The sequence below is a fragment of the Lissotriton helveticus genome, chromosome 8, assembly GCF_964261635.1.
Source record: "Lissotriton helveticus chromosome 8, aLisHel1.1, whole genome shotgun sequence".
NCBI lineage: Eukaryota > Metazoa > Chordata > Amphibia > Caudata > Salamandridae > Lissotriton > Lissotriton helveticus.
In genome coordinates this window covers 1021551302-1021569607 of record NC_136069.1, presented here as the reverse complement: position 1 = coordinate 1021569607, position 18306 = coordinate 1021551302, and positions in this window count along the sequence as shown.

Below are 18306 nucleotides of genomic sequence, written 5' to 3'. Positions count from 1 at the left end.
ACTGTTATTGATTTACTGTATGTTAATAGTGGTTAATAACATTTTTTATTATATTTTACCACAGATTCAACTGCAGATCATTTCAAAATTATACGATGCCTTCGAAGGACAGGAGGAAAAAGGCTACAAAACGTCAAACACAGCAGCTTACTAAATGCTTGCAGCAGTCCTCTACAATAAAAACTCGTCAAGTCACCAAGAAAGCTCCGGGTAAGACAACGAAATCATTCATAAGAAACATTTACAGAAAAAAAAGTATCACTACAGAACATGTTTTAGTCCAGAAAAAGAGAGCCAATTTAAACGGAAAGGAAAGGCCAATCAAAAATGTTACTGCTAGAGCAGGAGATAACTCTGTGCATGGTAGTAGAAGGAAAAATCAGTTTAGGGACATTCGTAGACGAATGTTCCGCAACAGGATAATTGGCAATTTGTTAAAAAATATTAAGAAAGGTCAACAGAAAGTGGCTTCTTATAAAAGAAAGAAAAATATTGAGAAAATTATTGATCAGGCATTCGAAATTAAGCGAACGTTATTTATTTTGATAATCAATAGAATTAGGAAACTAAACAAGGCAATTTATGATTTCAAATCAAATAGTAGATGGAAGAGGACAGTTAATCGTAGTAATTTTTGTGAAGTTTTTTCAGGAGAATGGATGCATAGTTCAAGTTGTGAGGCATTTTTTAATGAGGAGAGTTATTTCCAGGATAATGATTTGGTGCATGCAGTTGACACCAGTGGTCGAGCATATGAGGTGAAAGATGGTTGTCCGGTTGAAAAAGAAAAACTTGTGACAACAGAGGCAGAAGAGGTGTTAGGTAATGAGGTTTTAGGAAAACGTCCTAAGGGACCAGTGTATACCTGGAAGTGTAGTAGTATTTGCAGTGTGCGACAGGATTCCATCAATTTGCTTTGTGATTTTCTACGGACATTTAATAAGAAAAGTTTGAAACAGAAAATGAAGTTGTTGCAAGAATTAGATCCTTGCAGAGTGAGAGAAGTGACAGGTTTGCATGGTCATTCATTGGTTTGTCTTTCCAGGAGAGTATGCCAGAGTGTTTTTCATCATTTCAGGATGCTAGCAGTGCATCATAATAAAGTGAGGAAATTAGTTAGAATGTTGTATTATGCTAGGAGTCCAGCAATTATGCTTAAACAATTATGCACTGCTCTTTTGCATGGTTCAGAAGTAGATGTGAAGAATATTTGTGGAGAAATTGAGTTTTGTTACTTTGCAAGTAAAGAGGAGAATGTTGAAATTGACCCAGAAGAAGAAGGTAATGTGGAAGAGAGTGTACAGATTTCCAGTACAGATAATTTTCAGAAGGAAATTGCCACGTTTCAGGTGAAATCAAGTGAGAGGCCTAATTTCACTTGTGTGTGTTGTCGACGCTATTATTATAAGAATCAGACTAAGTTAGTGGATTTATATGCAAAAAGTGAAAGGGAAAATAATAGTGAATGGAAGGATTTCGCAATATACTTGATGGTAGAAAATTGTTTTGATTTGGGATCGGATCTACGTGTGTGTACTTATTGTTGTAGCAAATTAAATCAAAACCGGATGCCTGCTAGAGCGGTTCATAATAATCTGGAATTGGTTGACATTCCTTCTGAATTGAAGGATTTAAATACTTATGAATCTATTTTGATTCAAAGTGTCCATCCCTTTCAAGCTATTGTACGAATGGAGCCAAAGACTGGGAAATTGCCTCCATCAGATTTACAGAGAGGATTAAAGGGAAGAGTTGTTTATTTGCCTCTAGATTTGAAGAAAAACATTAATACAATTGGAGTAGAGAAAGTGGAAGAGGAACCTCTGGTTATCTTAGTTAACGGGGTTCCGACAAAGAGTAGAAAAATCAGGCAAGATTTAGTGGATGTTAGGAAAGTCAAAAAGGCAACATTGTATTTGATGAAAAACAATCAGCACTACAAGAATGTATGTGTTGCAGAAGAGGAAGTAAGTGAAGAAGAGGACAGCGATTTGTGTGCTGGACAAATTGAGAAAGTAGAAGCCTCAAAAAATGAAGAAATATATGAACATTATAGTGTTCATCATTTGCATTCCAAGGAAGTCATGGGGAATGCTATTGAGTTGTTTCAAATTAAACAAGCCAAAGGGAGTCCCATTAGTGTTTGGGAGGAAAGTTTGGAAGCTCGGTGTTTCCCACAGCTATTTCCAACAGGTCAAGGAGGAAGATATGATGAGCGACCTCATCAAATTCCTGCTTCTGAATACCGGACTTTACGATTGTATGCAGAAGATCCTAGGTTTCGTCAATGCATTCCCTATTTGTTTCATCTACTGTTTGAAAGTGATCCGTCTGGACTGTCATATGCAGTGAACCACATTTTGAAAAGTGGTGTACAGATGCAAAATATCTCGGCAAGGGACTTTATGGATAAAGTCAATGTGCAAGACAGTATTTTGGAATCTCACCTGATTAATCTCATGGCGTGTCAGCGTGGTACTAATGAGTACTGGTACCGTTGTCATGGTGATTTAAAATGTATGCTGAGGAACTTAGGAACTCTCACATGGTTCCTCACTCTCAGCTGTGCCGAGTATGGCTGGGAAGACTTACTTGAATTTCTACGAGAGGCAAATGGAAACATTGAAAATATCGAATTCAAGACACCCGGAGAACTGTGCTCTTTGGATCCAGTGAATGTATGCAGGTACTTCAATCATAGATTTGAAGCTATGATGTCTTTCATCATGAACAAGAAAAATCCACCTCTTGGAGAGGTGTTGGATTTCTTCTGGAGAAAGGAGTACCAAGCAAGAGGTGCTCCTCATATACATATGCTGCTATGGATCAAAGATGCACCCAAATTTGGAACAGATCCGGATGACTTAGTGATGAGTTTCATAGAACAGTATTCTACATGTGCTGTTCCAAAGACAAAGGAAGACAAAAGCCTAAGAGAACAAGTTTTACGCTTCCAAAGCCATCGTTGTGGAAAGTACTGTCGTCGTAAATTCAGAAACAAGGACAAGTTCTACACAAAATGTCGTTTCGGCTTTCCACGACCGGTGATTTCTAAAGGAAGAGTGAATAGTTTGATGTCTTCGCTGCGACATAATGTGACGAGGAAATCACCCAAAAATACATACAATTTGAAAAGGAACGAAGAGTCCAAGTACATCAACGACTACAACCCAGTGATTTTGTCTATGTGGAATGCTAACATGGATATACAGTTTGTGGCTGATAACTGTATGGCTGTGGCTCGGTATGTGACATCTTACATCACCAAAAAAGAAAAGACAGAATTGAAGGATATGTGGGAGGACATTTCCCATGAAAAGAGCCTCAGTAAGAAGTTGTACAGTTTCAGTCTGAAGATGTTGTCGCATCGAGAAATCGGAGCTCACGAATGTTCTGACCGGTTATCTTCAGCAAGTCTCTATGCCAAATCTAGGAGTATCATTTGGGCGAGTCTTGGTCTTGCTGCAACGCGTAATCGAGTTCTGAAACCTGTGCGGGAAATTGAGTATTTGGCGGAAAAGGAGCCAAACAGTACCGATATTTTGAAGACCAACATGTTGGATACATATTATCCAAATAGAAGCAGTCACCTCGAGAATGTTTGTCTGTATGAGGTTCTAAAAAATTACATATTCAAGAGGAACATCAAAGAAGATATTGATAAAGGAGTGTATGCTGTAATTGGAAGTGAGGGATGTCTGGTCAAGCAAAGAAAATGCCAATTGGTAAACCATCGAAAATTGAGTGGCGAATCTCCTGTAAGAAAATAGTTTTTCTATTTAGCTCTTTTGCAACTTTTCAAGCCTTGGCGTGCAGAAGAGGAACTGCTTGGAGATTTCCTCTGTTATGAAGACTCTTTCAATGCCGCCAAGGAGACCATAGAATGTACTGTTTTTCCCAAATATCTAGAAATGTTGAATGCGGAAATCGAGCAGGAAGCAACGATTGCAGCCGAGATTGCTAGAGACAGTTCTCAGGACAGTCAGAGTTCTGTTTCATTGAGTCAGGATCCACTAGGAGGACCAGTTATCGAAAATGAAGCTGCCACTGCCATGATTGAAGTGGAAAGAGCCATGGCACATGCTCAGGAGGATGCGGTTAACTTAGAAGACTTGGAAAGACAACTCAACGTTGAGCAGAGGAAAATATATGACGAAGTAACCAACCAAATTGATCATGGATTAAGTCATGAGAAGAAAGAGTGCTCATGTACGTCGTTGAAGCCTGTCCGACTGTACGTGAGTGGAGAAGCGGGAACTGGAAAAAGTTTCCTCATTAAAGCAATTTCATGTTATTTGCAGAAAAGGACTGAGTCATCGCTGTCTTGTGTTGTCACCGCTCCAACTGGACTGGCAGCACATAATATTAAAGCTATTACTTTGCATCGTCTACTGATGCTGCCAGTGGAGCATGATAACAAATTACAATACCACAAGTTATCTGGAGATGCTTGTTGTGAAGTTTCAAGAGTCTTGAGGAAAATGAAACTTCTTATCATTGACGAAGTAAGCATGGTTTCCAATGTCATGCTTGCCTTTGTGCATTTGAGAATGCAAGAAGTTCTCAAAACAGAGTACGATGTGTTATTTGGTGGCAAACACATCATTGTTTTCGGTGATCTTCTGCAACTGACACCAGTGAAAGGACAACCAGTTTTTAAACTACTTACACATGAAGATACCAGGAAGTGCCTAGGGAGCATTGGCAACGTTAATATATGGTTAAACTTCAATTATGCTGAACTGCGTGAAAATATGCGTCAAGCGAAGGATGAAGATTATAAGAATATTCTACAAGATGTTAGAATCGGAAAAGTGACCGAGCATGGGAAAGAAGCTTTACATGCACGATTACTGTCAAATTTGTATCCAGAAGAAGACGTTGTGCCAGAGAATATTTTTCGGAAAATTACTGAGAAGAAATCTGGAATATGTTTGATGCCAACTCTTGCAGAATGTGCCATCTTCAACAACAAAATGTTGAATTTAGAAAACCAAGAGATTGTGAAACTGGAAGCTATTGACAGAATAGAGCATATGGGAGCAACAATTATTTTGTCTGAGAATTTGAAATCTAAATTGGATTCATTAGAGAAGACTATATCTAAAACTGCTGGTTTTGAAAAGACTCTGAATGTGTGCTTAAATTGCCGTATCATTTTGAGAAGGAATTTACATGTTGAAAGAGGTCTGGTAAATGGATCAATGGGTAATGTTGTTGATTTTGAGAAATACAGAAATAGAGATGGAATTGAATTTTTAAAAATTAAATTTGATGGCATTGAGGAAGTACAGCTAATTGGTCGTCGCTCTGCTAGGTTTTTGCTTGTAAAAGACTTATATGTTTGCCGTAAGCAGTTTCCTGTTTACTTGGCATATGCGGTGACAATCCATAAATCGCAAGGTTTAAGTGTAGACAGTGCATTGGTGAATATTGGCAGTTCTGTGTTCAAGGAGGGTATGGCATATGTGGCATTGTCACGAGTCAGAATTTTATCGGGATTGTACTTGATTGAGTGTGATGTCACAAACATTTGTGGGGATCTAGATTGTGTTAAGGAATATAATAGGGCAAGAAGAGAGTATGCGCCACATTTGCCACAATATCCTTTGTTTGAGAAACGTGTGGTAGGCCGGAAACGAAGAAATGTGACCAATAATAGAGAGGTTGTAGCAAAAAGACGAAAAGTCGATGAACCTGAAATTATAAGCAGAAAGAAAAAGGATTCTGTTGAAGATGTTGTTGGTTTTCAATTTGAAAATAGTTCTGGTGTCAACTGCTATGCTAATGTAGTGGTTAATGTTATCTTTTCTCTAGAAACTTTAAAAGAACAGATTGTGATCAATTTGGATCAAAGTTTTTGCTGCTTGTTGAATTCTGTGTTAGAGAAATGTAGAACTGATAGAACAAAAATAGAAAGTGTGTCTGAAATTGGAAATCTGTTAAACAAATGTTCAGGTCAAAAGCAATTCTCTCAAAATATTCAGCAAGATTGTCAGGAGTTTTTAATGTATATGCTTGATGTATTGCAAGATGAAGGTGTAGATGTAGATCATCTGTTTGGCCTTTCTTATCAATGGCAGCATGACTGCTAGAACTGTAGGGTATCAAGTACTACTAGTGTAGACTCAGAAAGATTTATATATTTAACTTTGCCAGACAGTAAATCAGTGTCCTTTAATAAGCTAGTAAAAGCAGCCGATCAAAACATGGAGTGTAGCCAATGTAAGTCTGCAATGCTGTCCACATTATTTATACGAACATATGGCCAGTATGTCATTTTAATGTTCCAACGATGTAGGCCTGATGGAACAAAATTGACAACTTTAATTAAAAATGTTGTGGCTTCGCAGTTGTCAATATCAGGAAGGACTTTTGTAACTGCAGCAATTATATATCATGACGGTCCTTCAACAATATCAGGACATTACACAGCTTATTTGAAGTCTGGAAACGGCTGGTCATTCTGCAATGATTCTGTTTTAAATTTCAAAAAAAGATTGCCTTTTGACCTTAAAAATTCTTACCTGGTGTTTTTACAACCAAAATTTTAGGGTAGGAATCTCGGGATTTTCTCTGAGGAATTTCAAGAGGTTATTATGGCTCCTACACTATTTGGCCTTGAGGATAAGTGTAGTACAGAGTCAAAAGTTATTTTTGAGTTTTAAGTAGTTCCTGGAAAAAATGACTATGAAACAATGTTGCTTTTTGACTTAAAAATATTTTTACTTTCTGTTTTCAGAAGAGAGAATTTTGGGTAGGTAACTGGCCTATAATGATTCTAGGAGTTGATATAATTTTATATACTGTTTTAAAGTGCGTTGTGATTAAAAGTGATGTAGAGAATTAAATAATTGTAGTAGTCATAGAGATAGTGTTAGTGTGCCTCATAGTAAGCAGTATCAATGTCATAGGAAATGTGGAACATGAGTGAGCAAGAAGGGTGAGATATTACTAGTACAGGATTGTGAAAGTGATCTTGAACGTTTTCTTTCTGAAAGTTGCGGAAAAAGAAAATGACGGGATTTGCTTAGAAGAATTCCAAGAGTTATAAATGGCTCTTACACGATTTGGCCTTGAGGAAATGTGCGGTAGAGAGCGAGAAGTCATTGATTGTATGTAACATATTTGTCAAAACGATGGAGCTTTTCTTTCAGAAAGTGGCGGGCAGAAAATAATAGCAGCACAACAGAGTATAAGCTGTTCATAGGACATCCTTCGACGTCATGGAAAGTAAGTTACTTTTGAGGAGTTCTGATTTCTGATTGGATATGTTATACGGGTTTTTTAAACACAATCATTTTGATTGTGTTTTTTTTTCCCCGCTGTTATATGATGAATACCTTCAACTCACTGTTTTTAGTGAAATTTGATACATTCTGAGAACAGCAAAAATAAACCATTTAACATGTATAATTAATTCTGTACTTTTTGTATTTATGATATACATTTAGAACTGTGTAGGAGGCATGGAGAAACTGAGGCTTCTGTAAGTGTCAAGGGAGGTGAGTAATGTACATTGCTCTGTTGCATACAGTGCTCACCTTCTACGTACTCTTGAATATGCTAGACTACATCTGCACAAAGAGATACCTAAGCTGAGGAAATACAGGTGATGTGATTGTTAAATGAGCAAAAATATTTGCACGTTTTTCAATTATATCACCTGTGTTTCCTAACATTACGAATCACATTGTGTAGATGAGGTTTAGGCCTGTCCAGGGAGACAGAGGAGGTCTGACGTTTGTTCAAGAGTGCAGTGGACATGACTATCTTCGTTGGTAGGCCTGCACATGTATTATCTCCTCTGTACTCTTCAACAACTTAAATTTCATCTGTAACCCTGAGTAGGACTCACCTCAAACAAATCTCTGGATAGGCCACACCTTATCGCCATCTGGAAACAATCATTTAAAATGTTAGGGGCAGATTTATGATGGCCGTGCGCCTCTTTTGCGCAGCTGTTGCGTCACTTTTGTGACGCAGCAGCAGTGCAAAAGATGCAACATGTTGCAAGATAGGCCTCACTTCATCTGCAACAAGATACCGTCAGTTTAAAATGTATATATTTAGGACTGTGTAGGGGGCATGGAGAAGCTGAGGCTTCTGTAAGTGTCAAAGTTGTTGCATACAGTGCTCACCTTCTGCGTACTCTTTCATATGCTAGACTACATCTGCACAATGAGATACCTAAGCAAAGGAAACACAGGTGATGTGATTGTGAAATGAGGAAAAAAAATGCACGTTTTTCAATTACATCAACTGTGTTTTCTAACATTACGAATCACATTGTGCAGATGAGGTTTAGGCCTGTCCAGGGAGACAGAGGAGGTCTGGCCTTTGTTCAAGAGTGCAGTGCACATGACTCACTTCGTTGTCAGGCCTGCACATGTATTATCTCCTCTGTACTCTTCAACAAGCCTACATTTATTCTGTAACTCTGAGTAGGCCTCACCTCAAACAAATCTCTGGATAGGCCACACCTTATCGGCATCCTGAAACAATCATTTAAAATGTTAGGGGCAGATTTATGATGGTCGTGCGCCTCTTTTGCGCCGCTGTTGCGTCACTTTTGTGACGCAGCAGCAGTGCAAAAGATGCACCATGTTGCAAGATAGGCGTCACTTCATCTGCAACAAGATACCGTCAGTTTAAAATGTATATATTTAGGACTGTGTAGGGGGCATGGAGAAGCTGAGGCTTCTGTAAGTGTCAAAGTTGTTGCATACAGTGCTCACCTTCTGCGTACTATTTCATATGCTAGACTACTTCTGCACAATGAGATACCTAAGCAAAGGAAACACAGGTGATGTGATTGTGGAATGAGCAAAAAAAATTGCACGTTTTTCAATTACATTACCTGTGTTTCCTAACATTACGAATCACATTGTGTAGATGCCTCACTCAGTCTGTATCTGACACTCTTTCCTTCACTTCCTCTGTCTCCTCTCTCCCTCACTCTGTTTTCCTTATTCACCCTTTCCTTATATAGTTTACCTTACTCACTTTCTTTTACTAGCTTACACAACTTCAATTTAGTTTTCTCTTCTATCCTTCTTTTCTGTCACTGAAAGTATCTTCCTTTTTTTTCTCTTAATAATTTACTCTATTTCAATTTCTTTTTGTCTCTGACTGTCTATCACCGTTTCTTTCTCTTTTTTTACTGCATGTTTATCTCTAACTTTATTTCTTTGTAAAATTGGATGATTGTCAATCTTTTCCCTTGTCTTTTCTAATTTTTAAATACATGTTTTAATATTTTTCAAATTTTTGTTGTTTCTTTCACAGATTGAAAGTATAAAAATAACAAGTGACTTAGTTAACGACAATTATAAGGTAAGTGTTTTGCACTCTTTTCGTTACATTTCTATCACATTTAACTTCTATTAGTTCCACTGCTTCATTTCTTTAACCGTCAGTTTCCTGCCTTTGCTACTTCCCTCATTCCTTTTTCTATTACTTACTTATTCTACTCCTTCCACTCCTTTTCTCAGTCCCTCTGTTCTCATAGTTCCTCACTCCTGTTCACTCACTCCGTCTCTATTACTCTCACTATCTCTGACTCATCACTCTTTCACTACTTGTTCATTATGCTTTCTCCCTGTAGTTCAAACACACTAAGGGGCATATTATCAACACAGGCGATAAAATTATCGCTGCTTTTATCGGCAGAAAACTGCCTCAAAGGCGGCTTTAGTTGCAGTTTTCTGCCGATAAAAGCAGCGATAATTTTATCGCCTGTGTTGATAATATGCCCCTATGTTATTTACATTTCTTTGCTGTTTCCATTATTCCTTTTCTGTCACTTCTTCTTTTCTGCTTTCTGTTTTTTCTCTCTGTTATTCCACATGTTTTAACCTTAGTCACTATCATACATCTTGTTTTATTCCTATTTACTTTCGCTCACTGTTTTCTTAACACTTTCCCTCAGGATTGTTCTTTTAGTCCGGTTCTATCCCTACCTCTCATTCCACATCCTTTACTGTTTTTCTTCTTAATTTGAACATTCACTCACATTCTCTAAGAAACTCTTGTTTATTATTCTTCTACTCTCATTTTTTTCTTTTACTTCCTTATCTATTTTGTTTTTCACAATTATACCCTCTTACATCTTTTCTTCGTTAAATAGATCTATTAAGCAGTATCTCTGTGTTACTCCCTCTAGCTGTCTTTCTTTTAACATTACTCTCTGTTTCCTTCCCTTATACTTACTCTTCTTTTTTATTTTTTATTTTTGTTCTGGTTCGCTTCCGGTTCGCGTACCGGCGCGCGAACCGGGAAGCGAATCAAAAGAAAGAGAGGTTGCCAGAGTGCTAAACATTCTAGCAATTTTTTATAAAGGGGAGGTAGTTCTGAAAAGAACTTTTTTTTTTGTTTTTGTTGTTTTATATTTTTTTTATTATTTTTCTGACCATTTTTTTACTTTTTTTGTATTTTTTGAACGGTTTTATATTTTTTTTGTTTTTTTGGGGGGGGGGGAAATGAAAATGATTCATTATAAAGGGCTCAACAGGAGCAACAAAAAAAAAGATAATTTATTTTCTGGGGCGTTTTGGACAATTGTGATTGTAACGCGTAACGCAGCGCTTTACAAATGTCCCAATAATAATAATAACAGCTGTATTGATTACATTTACGCTACTCTCCCTGTAGCAAATCAATTTTTCACAATAAATGCACACAAATTTCAGTTCCCCAAACTTCAGCTGGATATTTGGGACCATCTCCCTCGCATCTGGTCCCGTCACTGCCTCTTGATTTGATGTACTGGCCACAGGACGGGGGTTATCGTGCAGGTCACGTACCTGCGCAACACTATAATTAATAGGGTGCCACCTATCCATATGGCGATGCATGGTGTAATTGCCATAGCTATATTTCTTATCTGTCCCTCTGGACAGATCTTTTTTGCAGATAAGGCAAGTAACATAGCGGGCATTTACTTTTTTTTGGCCCCGGGGATATTTGAAAAATTGCCAGATGAAATTTTCCTTGACATGGGACCTCCTAGGCTCTTCAGGCAAAAACTGCCTCTCTTGCTCCTCTTCCTCTTCTTCCTCTTCTTCCTACTCTTGCTGAACCATAACCTGAGGAGGTGGTCCTCTCTTCCTAGGAGGTGGTGGTGGTGGTGGGGGTGCACCAGCTGCAGCTACAAGACTTGCCATTTCTAAGTAATCAAAAAAGGTCTTCCTCTCACAAAGTTGAAAGTCAGAGTGAGGAAACAAGGAGGGGTTTTCATCATTTAGGAAAAAAAATAGTTCTAAACCAATGAAAAGTGTTATTTTTAGGTCACATGACCTAGCCTTACATCATTAGGAAACCAAAAGTGAAATGAACCAATGAAAAGTTTTATTAACAAGTCACATGACCTGTTATGCTTACGTTACGCGCTCCGCGCCGCGCCCCGAATCGCTTCCGGGAAGCTGCGCTTCGTGCCTCGCTTCGCGCACCGGAGCACATTTCCGGGTGCACTAACGCGGCGCGTCATATGACGCATTACGCGACAACGCGATACGTCGCGCTTACGCGACGCACCCCGGATCGCTTCCGGGGAGCTGCGCTTCGCGCCTCGGTTCGCGCTCCGGAGCACTTCCGGGTGCGCTAATGCGGCGCGTCATAAGACGCATTACGCGGCAACGCGATACGTCGCGCTTACGCGACGCGTCACGATGTTGTGTTCGAACGCGTCAGTTGCGCAAACGGAACGTTTACCGGTTCACGGACCGGGTTGCGGCAGCAAATTGAGCTAACGGGAAGCTACCCGGTTCGCGGACCGGGAGCGAAACAAAAAAAAAATACAAAAAAAATACATAAAAAAATTGAATTAAAAACATATAAAACATATTTTTCGATTTAAAGAAGAATAAATTTTAAAGCTTTTGATATTTGCTATTAAAAAAACCATTGAAATTCACTGAAAAAACCATAGGTTATAGACCATATGTAGTTAGGAATTAGCATTTACAAAACCTTGAAAATTCACTGAAAAAACCATAGGTTATACGCCATATATAGTTAGGAATTAGCATTTACAAAACCTTATTTTACTCACACAAAACCATTGAAATTCCATATATAGTTAGTTGCACTAACTATATATCGCGCACCCGCAATCCACTGCTGATGATGTCACATATTACATCATTCATGACATGGTCAGTGACATCACTGATGACATCACTGATGACATCTCAAATGACATCACTGATGACATCACTGATGACATCTCATTTGACATCAATGATCACATTACTGATGATATCATTCATGTGACAATACAATGCATCTCCTCACACTCTAATATAACCTCTGTTACACCCAGTGTTAAATACAGAGTATAATTTTTGAAACCATTGACACACCAATACTAGTTACTACATACGCACTCACTGATTCCTACGTCTATACACACATTCACTCATTCACCCATAAAATCATTCATACATACAATCACTCATTTTTACAACACTATCATATGCACTCATACACCTATACAGACACTCACACTCTGCCACTCATCCATGGAGTTACTCACACACCTAGTCAGTCCTGTAAAGAATCAATCACACTTCCATTTTCTCATCTATACAGTTAAACATAGAGCACCTTACATTTTCAAACATATACTAACACATACTTACTCTCTTATACAATCACTAATAAAAGTACACATTGATCTGCACAGAGTCACACACCTCCCAGCCAGCCACACACACACTCAGTCTCCCATACAAATACTTGGGCAACCGATCAATAACCCATATAGCCACTCATATAGCTACTGATCAACACATGCAGCAGCTTGCACAACAACAGACATACTGATGCACACTTTCAGACAGTTTAGTCACTAACCCATGCATTCAGTAAAACGCATTTAATCACTCACTCATACAGTCAATCACGCACCTACTAAAACCTTCATTCAGACACTTATACATCCACTCATTCTTCAGTATGTAAAACATATTTAAACTTTACAGAAACACACAGTCACTGGATGATGTCATCAGTGATGTCATCAGTGATGTCACTGACCATGTCATGAATGATGTAATATGTGACATCATCAGCAGTGGATTGCGGGTGCGCGATATATAGTTAGTGCAACTAACTATATATGGAATTTCAATGCTTTTGTGTGAGTAAAATAAGGTTTTGTAAATGCTAATTCCTAACTATATATGGTGTATAACCTATGGTTTTTTCAGTGAATTTTCAAGGTTTTGTAAATGCTAATTCCTAACTATATATGGTCTATAACCTATGGTTTTTTCAGTGAATATATATATATATATATATATATATATATATATATATATATCAAACAGAACTCCTGGCCGCTTTCGAAGCGGCAACTCAGCAGGCGCAGACCTCCTCTCAAAATAAATGGATTTGGCTCAAAAGTAAATCACCATCACACCATCAGATACAGGCAGTGGAATTTTAATTGCAAAAGTGCAGAGCGAGTGCTCTCCTAGACGCGTTTTGCTCCATGGGAGGAGCTTGGTCACATGACGCGCCCAAAGTAGGTGTAACATTAAATAGTGCATACAGAGGTCAATCACCCGTAAAAAACAGGATTAAAAGCAAAACGAAATCAATAGGCATAACATTAATTCATCAATACCATGTTTCTCAAGTTATAGCATAGTGCTTGAGTCCAGGATGTAAGAAAGGGTTGGCATTATAAAAATAATGTGCTTAGTTCAAAACAAGGTCAAAAGAACGCATTCCAAGACAATATGAGCATAGTGCTCTTAAGCATCATTTGAAGTTGGGACATATGATTCACAATTTCTTTTGAATATTTCCACAATCGAGTACAAAATAATGACTAAATAGTCTAAATTCATATCTAAGAATAAAATTCTAAAGCATCGCCTGATATCTTCACAAGTATAATACCAGTTTGGTGTATCATGCAGCGAGCTCAATAGCCAAGAATTGCAGAAATAACAATAATTAAATAATGGACCCAACTCTAATTTTAAAGAAGGTTCGAAAAATCCTTGAGACCACTATGTTAAGCCAACCATGAAACATGATTCTAGTATGCCCACTGAAATAAAAAGTGTTAATGTGATAAGGGTGAAAAAAACTACAATTATAAACAATATATCATATTTAACGGTTTAGGATGAAGCACATGAATTGAAAATCAGCATCATTCATTTCAAATAGCATTGAACCAATGAATTGTCAAATAATCGTCTGCTAAATTAGATAGATTTGAGGTCCACCTTTCTTAATATACTCAAAAGCACAAAATCCAACTCATAAATAATTATGCAATTCATCAATTACATTTAAACCATTTGGGGCCATATGTAGGTAAATTGCATTTACCGAATCGTAAATACCGAATTTTACCGATTCGGTATTTACCATTCGGTAAATGCAATGTAGGTAATTATTCCTTAACAATTACCGAATCGGTAAGAATCGGTATTTACCATTGATTCCTATGGGCCTTGAAGCCCATAGGATTCAATAGCAAATACCGAATCGGTAATTACCGAATCGGTAAAATACCCGATTTTACAAGGGGGACAGGGTGTCACTTTGACACCCTGTTGCACCCCTGTTTCTGGCTTTTATGCCATGTGACACACATACATGCCCTTAGGGCATGTCTGTGTGCCACATGGCACAGGTGTACATGCACAGATGTGCATGTACACAGGAATTCGTTATTTACCATGCCATAATATTTCATGGTAAATAACGAATTCCTATGGGCCTGTGGCACTGTTTCCAGTGCCACCTACATCCCATATTACCGATTCTGTACATATACCGAATCGGTAATTTACAGATTCGGTAAATTTACCGATTCGGTAAATATACAGAATCAATAATATTTTGGCCACCTACATCAGAAAATCAAAATACTGGTCGGTAACGGCCGAAATCGGCCGTTACCGACCGGTATTTGGCCACCTACATATGGCCCTTGGTGCCTTGGAATCGAGCAATAAGATGAAATAAGTTTCTTTTTGTCTGAGGAGTTTATCTCTGTCTTCCCCCCCGTCCGTGGTTGGGAACTGATCCTAGGAGTGTGCAGTGCAAATCTCTTAGTTTGTTGTCATGAACAGCCTTAAAGTGGCGAGCCAACGGGTAATTGCTGTCGGAATTAACAATTGTACGTATATGCTGCAGAATACGTTGTTTAGCTGGTAGTTTGGTGCTGCCAATACAGGCGAGATTGCAAGTATACTTTAGTTGGTAAATTACGTGGTCACTGCGGCATGTCAAATATTCTGTAATCGGAATTAGTTTGTCATTAAATGCCGACTTGTAATGCGTCCCATTTACCGCAAATGTACACGCACGACAAGACGTGCATTTAAAGAAACTTGTCTTAGCTAACCAAGTTCGTTTCGATGTTATTCAAGGTTGGGACCGATCCAAGGCGTCTTTCATGGAGGGGGCCCTCCTGAATGTGATCGCCGGTTTCTGTGGTAAAATGGGGCCTAAAATAACATCCGTCAGAATGATTGGCCATTCCGAGTTAATGATGCGTCTCAATTTGCGTTGTTGTGAGCAATAGGTGGTGATGAGACGGACTGACTTGGTATCATTTTCCTCAGGAACGGTTACAATTTTAGGAGCCAGCAATTGATCCCTCGAAAGTAAAGATACTTTCGAGAGAGCACGTTGCAAAAGTTCAGGACTGTAACCACGTTCTTGAAATCTCCTAGTGGATTCCTTCAGGCACTGGTCTGCTGTGATAGAGTCACTACAGATCCTTTTGATTCGAACAAATTCACCAAACGGTATGCTGTTAATTGTGTGGGAAGGATGGGCACTCTGGGCATGCAAGATTGCATTGCCTGCAATTGTTTTCCTGTGAAGCTTGGTGTGGAGCCTGCCCTGATCAATGTACATTAGAACATCTAAAAACTCAGCCGAGTTTAGTGAAATGGCAGCAGTAAATTTCAGATTACGACTATTGATGTTAATTTCGTTGACGAATTGCTGGGCCTCAACTGGTGAACCCTTCCATATAATGCAAATATCGTCTATAAAACGCCAGTAGTGGGCTAGATGTGAAAGCCACTGGCTGTGAGATTTGCCTAGCATGTGCTCCTCCCACCAGCCAACATGTAAACATGAGTAGCTGGGGGAGAAGCACGAACCCATGGCAACACCCCGTTCCTGATGGAAAAACTCGTTTTCAAATTGAAAGTAATTGTTAGTTAAACAGATGTTAATCATTTCTAACAACATGATGTTATGGTTGCGCAAACTGGCATTGCGAGAATCTAAATAGTATTTTGCTGCCTCCAAACCTTGGGAATGATCAATGCTCGTGTACAGTGATTCTATGTCCATCACCAAAAAACAGAAATCAGAACACCAATTAACTTGTTTGATTTTAACCAGAAAGTCTGTAGTGTCTTTGAGATAAGAAGGGAGGGAAGACATGTGAGGTTGGAGAAAATAATCAATGTACTTAGAAAGATTTTCATTTATACTCCCCCGTACCAAAATAATAGGATGACCAGGGACAGGAGTGATGCATTTGTGTACTTTGGGAAGAAGATAGAAAACAGGAGTGACAGGATATGTGACGCTGAGAAATTTGGCCTCTTCTTTGGTGACGAGACTTTGTCTTTGCCATTGATGGATCTTTTTTCTAGTCACGTCATTGCTTTTTAGCATTGCAAATTTGGTGGTTTTGGTGTAGCAATGGGGATCATCTAATTGTCTTTTTGCTTCCTGGATATAATCCACTTTGGCCCATAGCACCGTGTTGCCACCCTTGTCAGCGTTTTTGACAATCACTGAATGGTCACTTTGAATTTTCTTTATCAATAACCAATATTGTTCGTTATTGTGGTTATATTGTTTTTTCTTCCCTAAAGTTGTTCTGTTAAGTTGTTTCAGTTCAGATATAACTCGGTCACTAGAGACGTCGACCGCGTCCTTCGGCATGAGAGGTAGGAAAGTAGACTTACTACAAAAAGGACTGGAAATTGATTTATTGACCTGGACAACTTGACTCACAGTTGGCGTTTCATCCTCGTTGTCATCGTGGGCCAAAGAGAGGAGTGTTTGAAGGCCCCCCAGATTTCTTACTTGCAATGAAGCAGTAGTTGATTCTGTGTGTGTACTACTATTGATGCTTGCTGGATCATCAGGCTTGGAGTGTAATTGAAAGTATTTAATCAATTTGATCTTCCTGATGAATTTAAAAACGTCTATGGGTGCCTGAGTGTAGGAAAAATTAGTCTTCGGGCAAAAAGAGAGGCCTAATGACAAAAGTTGCTCCTCTGCTTTAGACAAGACGAGGTCCGTCAAGTTGATTACCGTGTTTTGTTGCCTCATTGGGGTTTGTTCCAGTTTCTCCGGGAATTGCCCCGCGCTGCGCCTCGCTTTGGGATTGCGCCACCTGTTGCGGCGTTTTTGGCTGCTGCTCTGCTTTGTTGTAGTTGTTGAGGATTGCGGAGGCGCAGGGAATACCTCCGGTCCGCACTGACAAAATTCAGCTCATCTACTACGGAGAAATCTGTCAAATCGCAGGCATCCGTGGAGACTACTGATCTGCTATCATCAGATTCACTATTGGAAGTGAGAGATGCATTGTCCGAACTTGTGGCCTCGTTGTTAACATTAGCCAGCTGTCCCGCTACCTGCCCGTTTTTTTGTTGTCCAGACATGGCTTTGCGTTTATAGGAGTCATACTTGCGGGCAAAAGTAAAAATGCGACCTGTCGCATAGTCACGTTGGTCCCTCGCGAATTTTTGGATTTTCCGCTCCTGAATCGATTCCTCATACTTCTTCAAACGGGTCTCGATTTCCTTCCTGCTTTTAGCGATCAGATCAGTTTCCCCCGTGGCTTCTAGTAGCCCATTGATCCGTTCTACTTCCACCAGCAAGGTCTCTCTGTCAGATTGAGCATATTTAATCAAAATGTGCAGCATATTTCTTGAGGCTAGTAAATTGTTATCAGCCCATTCCTGTAGCATTTTAGGGTCCGGATTATATATATAATATATCTATCTATCTATCTATCTATCTACCTACCTATATATTCACTGAAAAAACCATAGGTTTCAGGCCTTATATAGTTAGGAATTAGCATTTAAAAAACCTTTGAAATTCACTCAAAAAACTATGGAGCATATTTACAAGCCTCTTGCGCCACTTTTGCGTCATTTTTAACATTGGAAAAGTGACGTACGGGTGGTGCAAGGGGCTTGTAAATTTGCCCCTATAAGTTTTAGGGGTGTTATAGTTAGCTGGACATTTCACTCATGCAAAACCATTGACATTGCTCCTATATAGTTAGTTGTACTA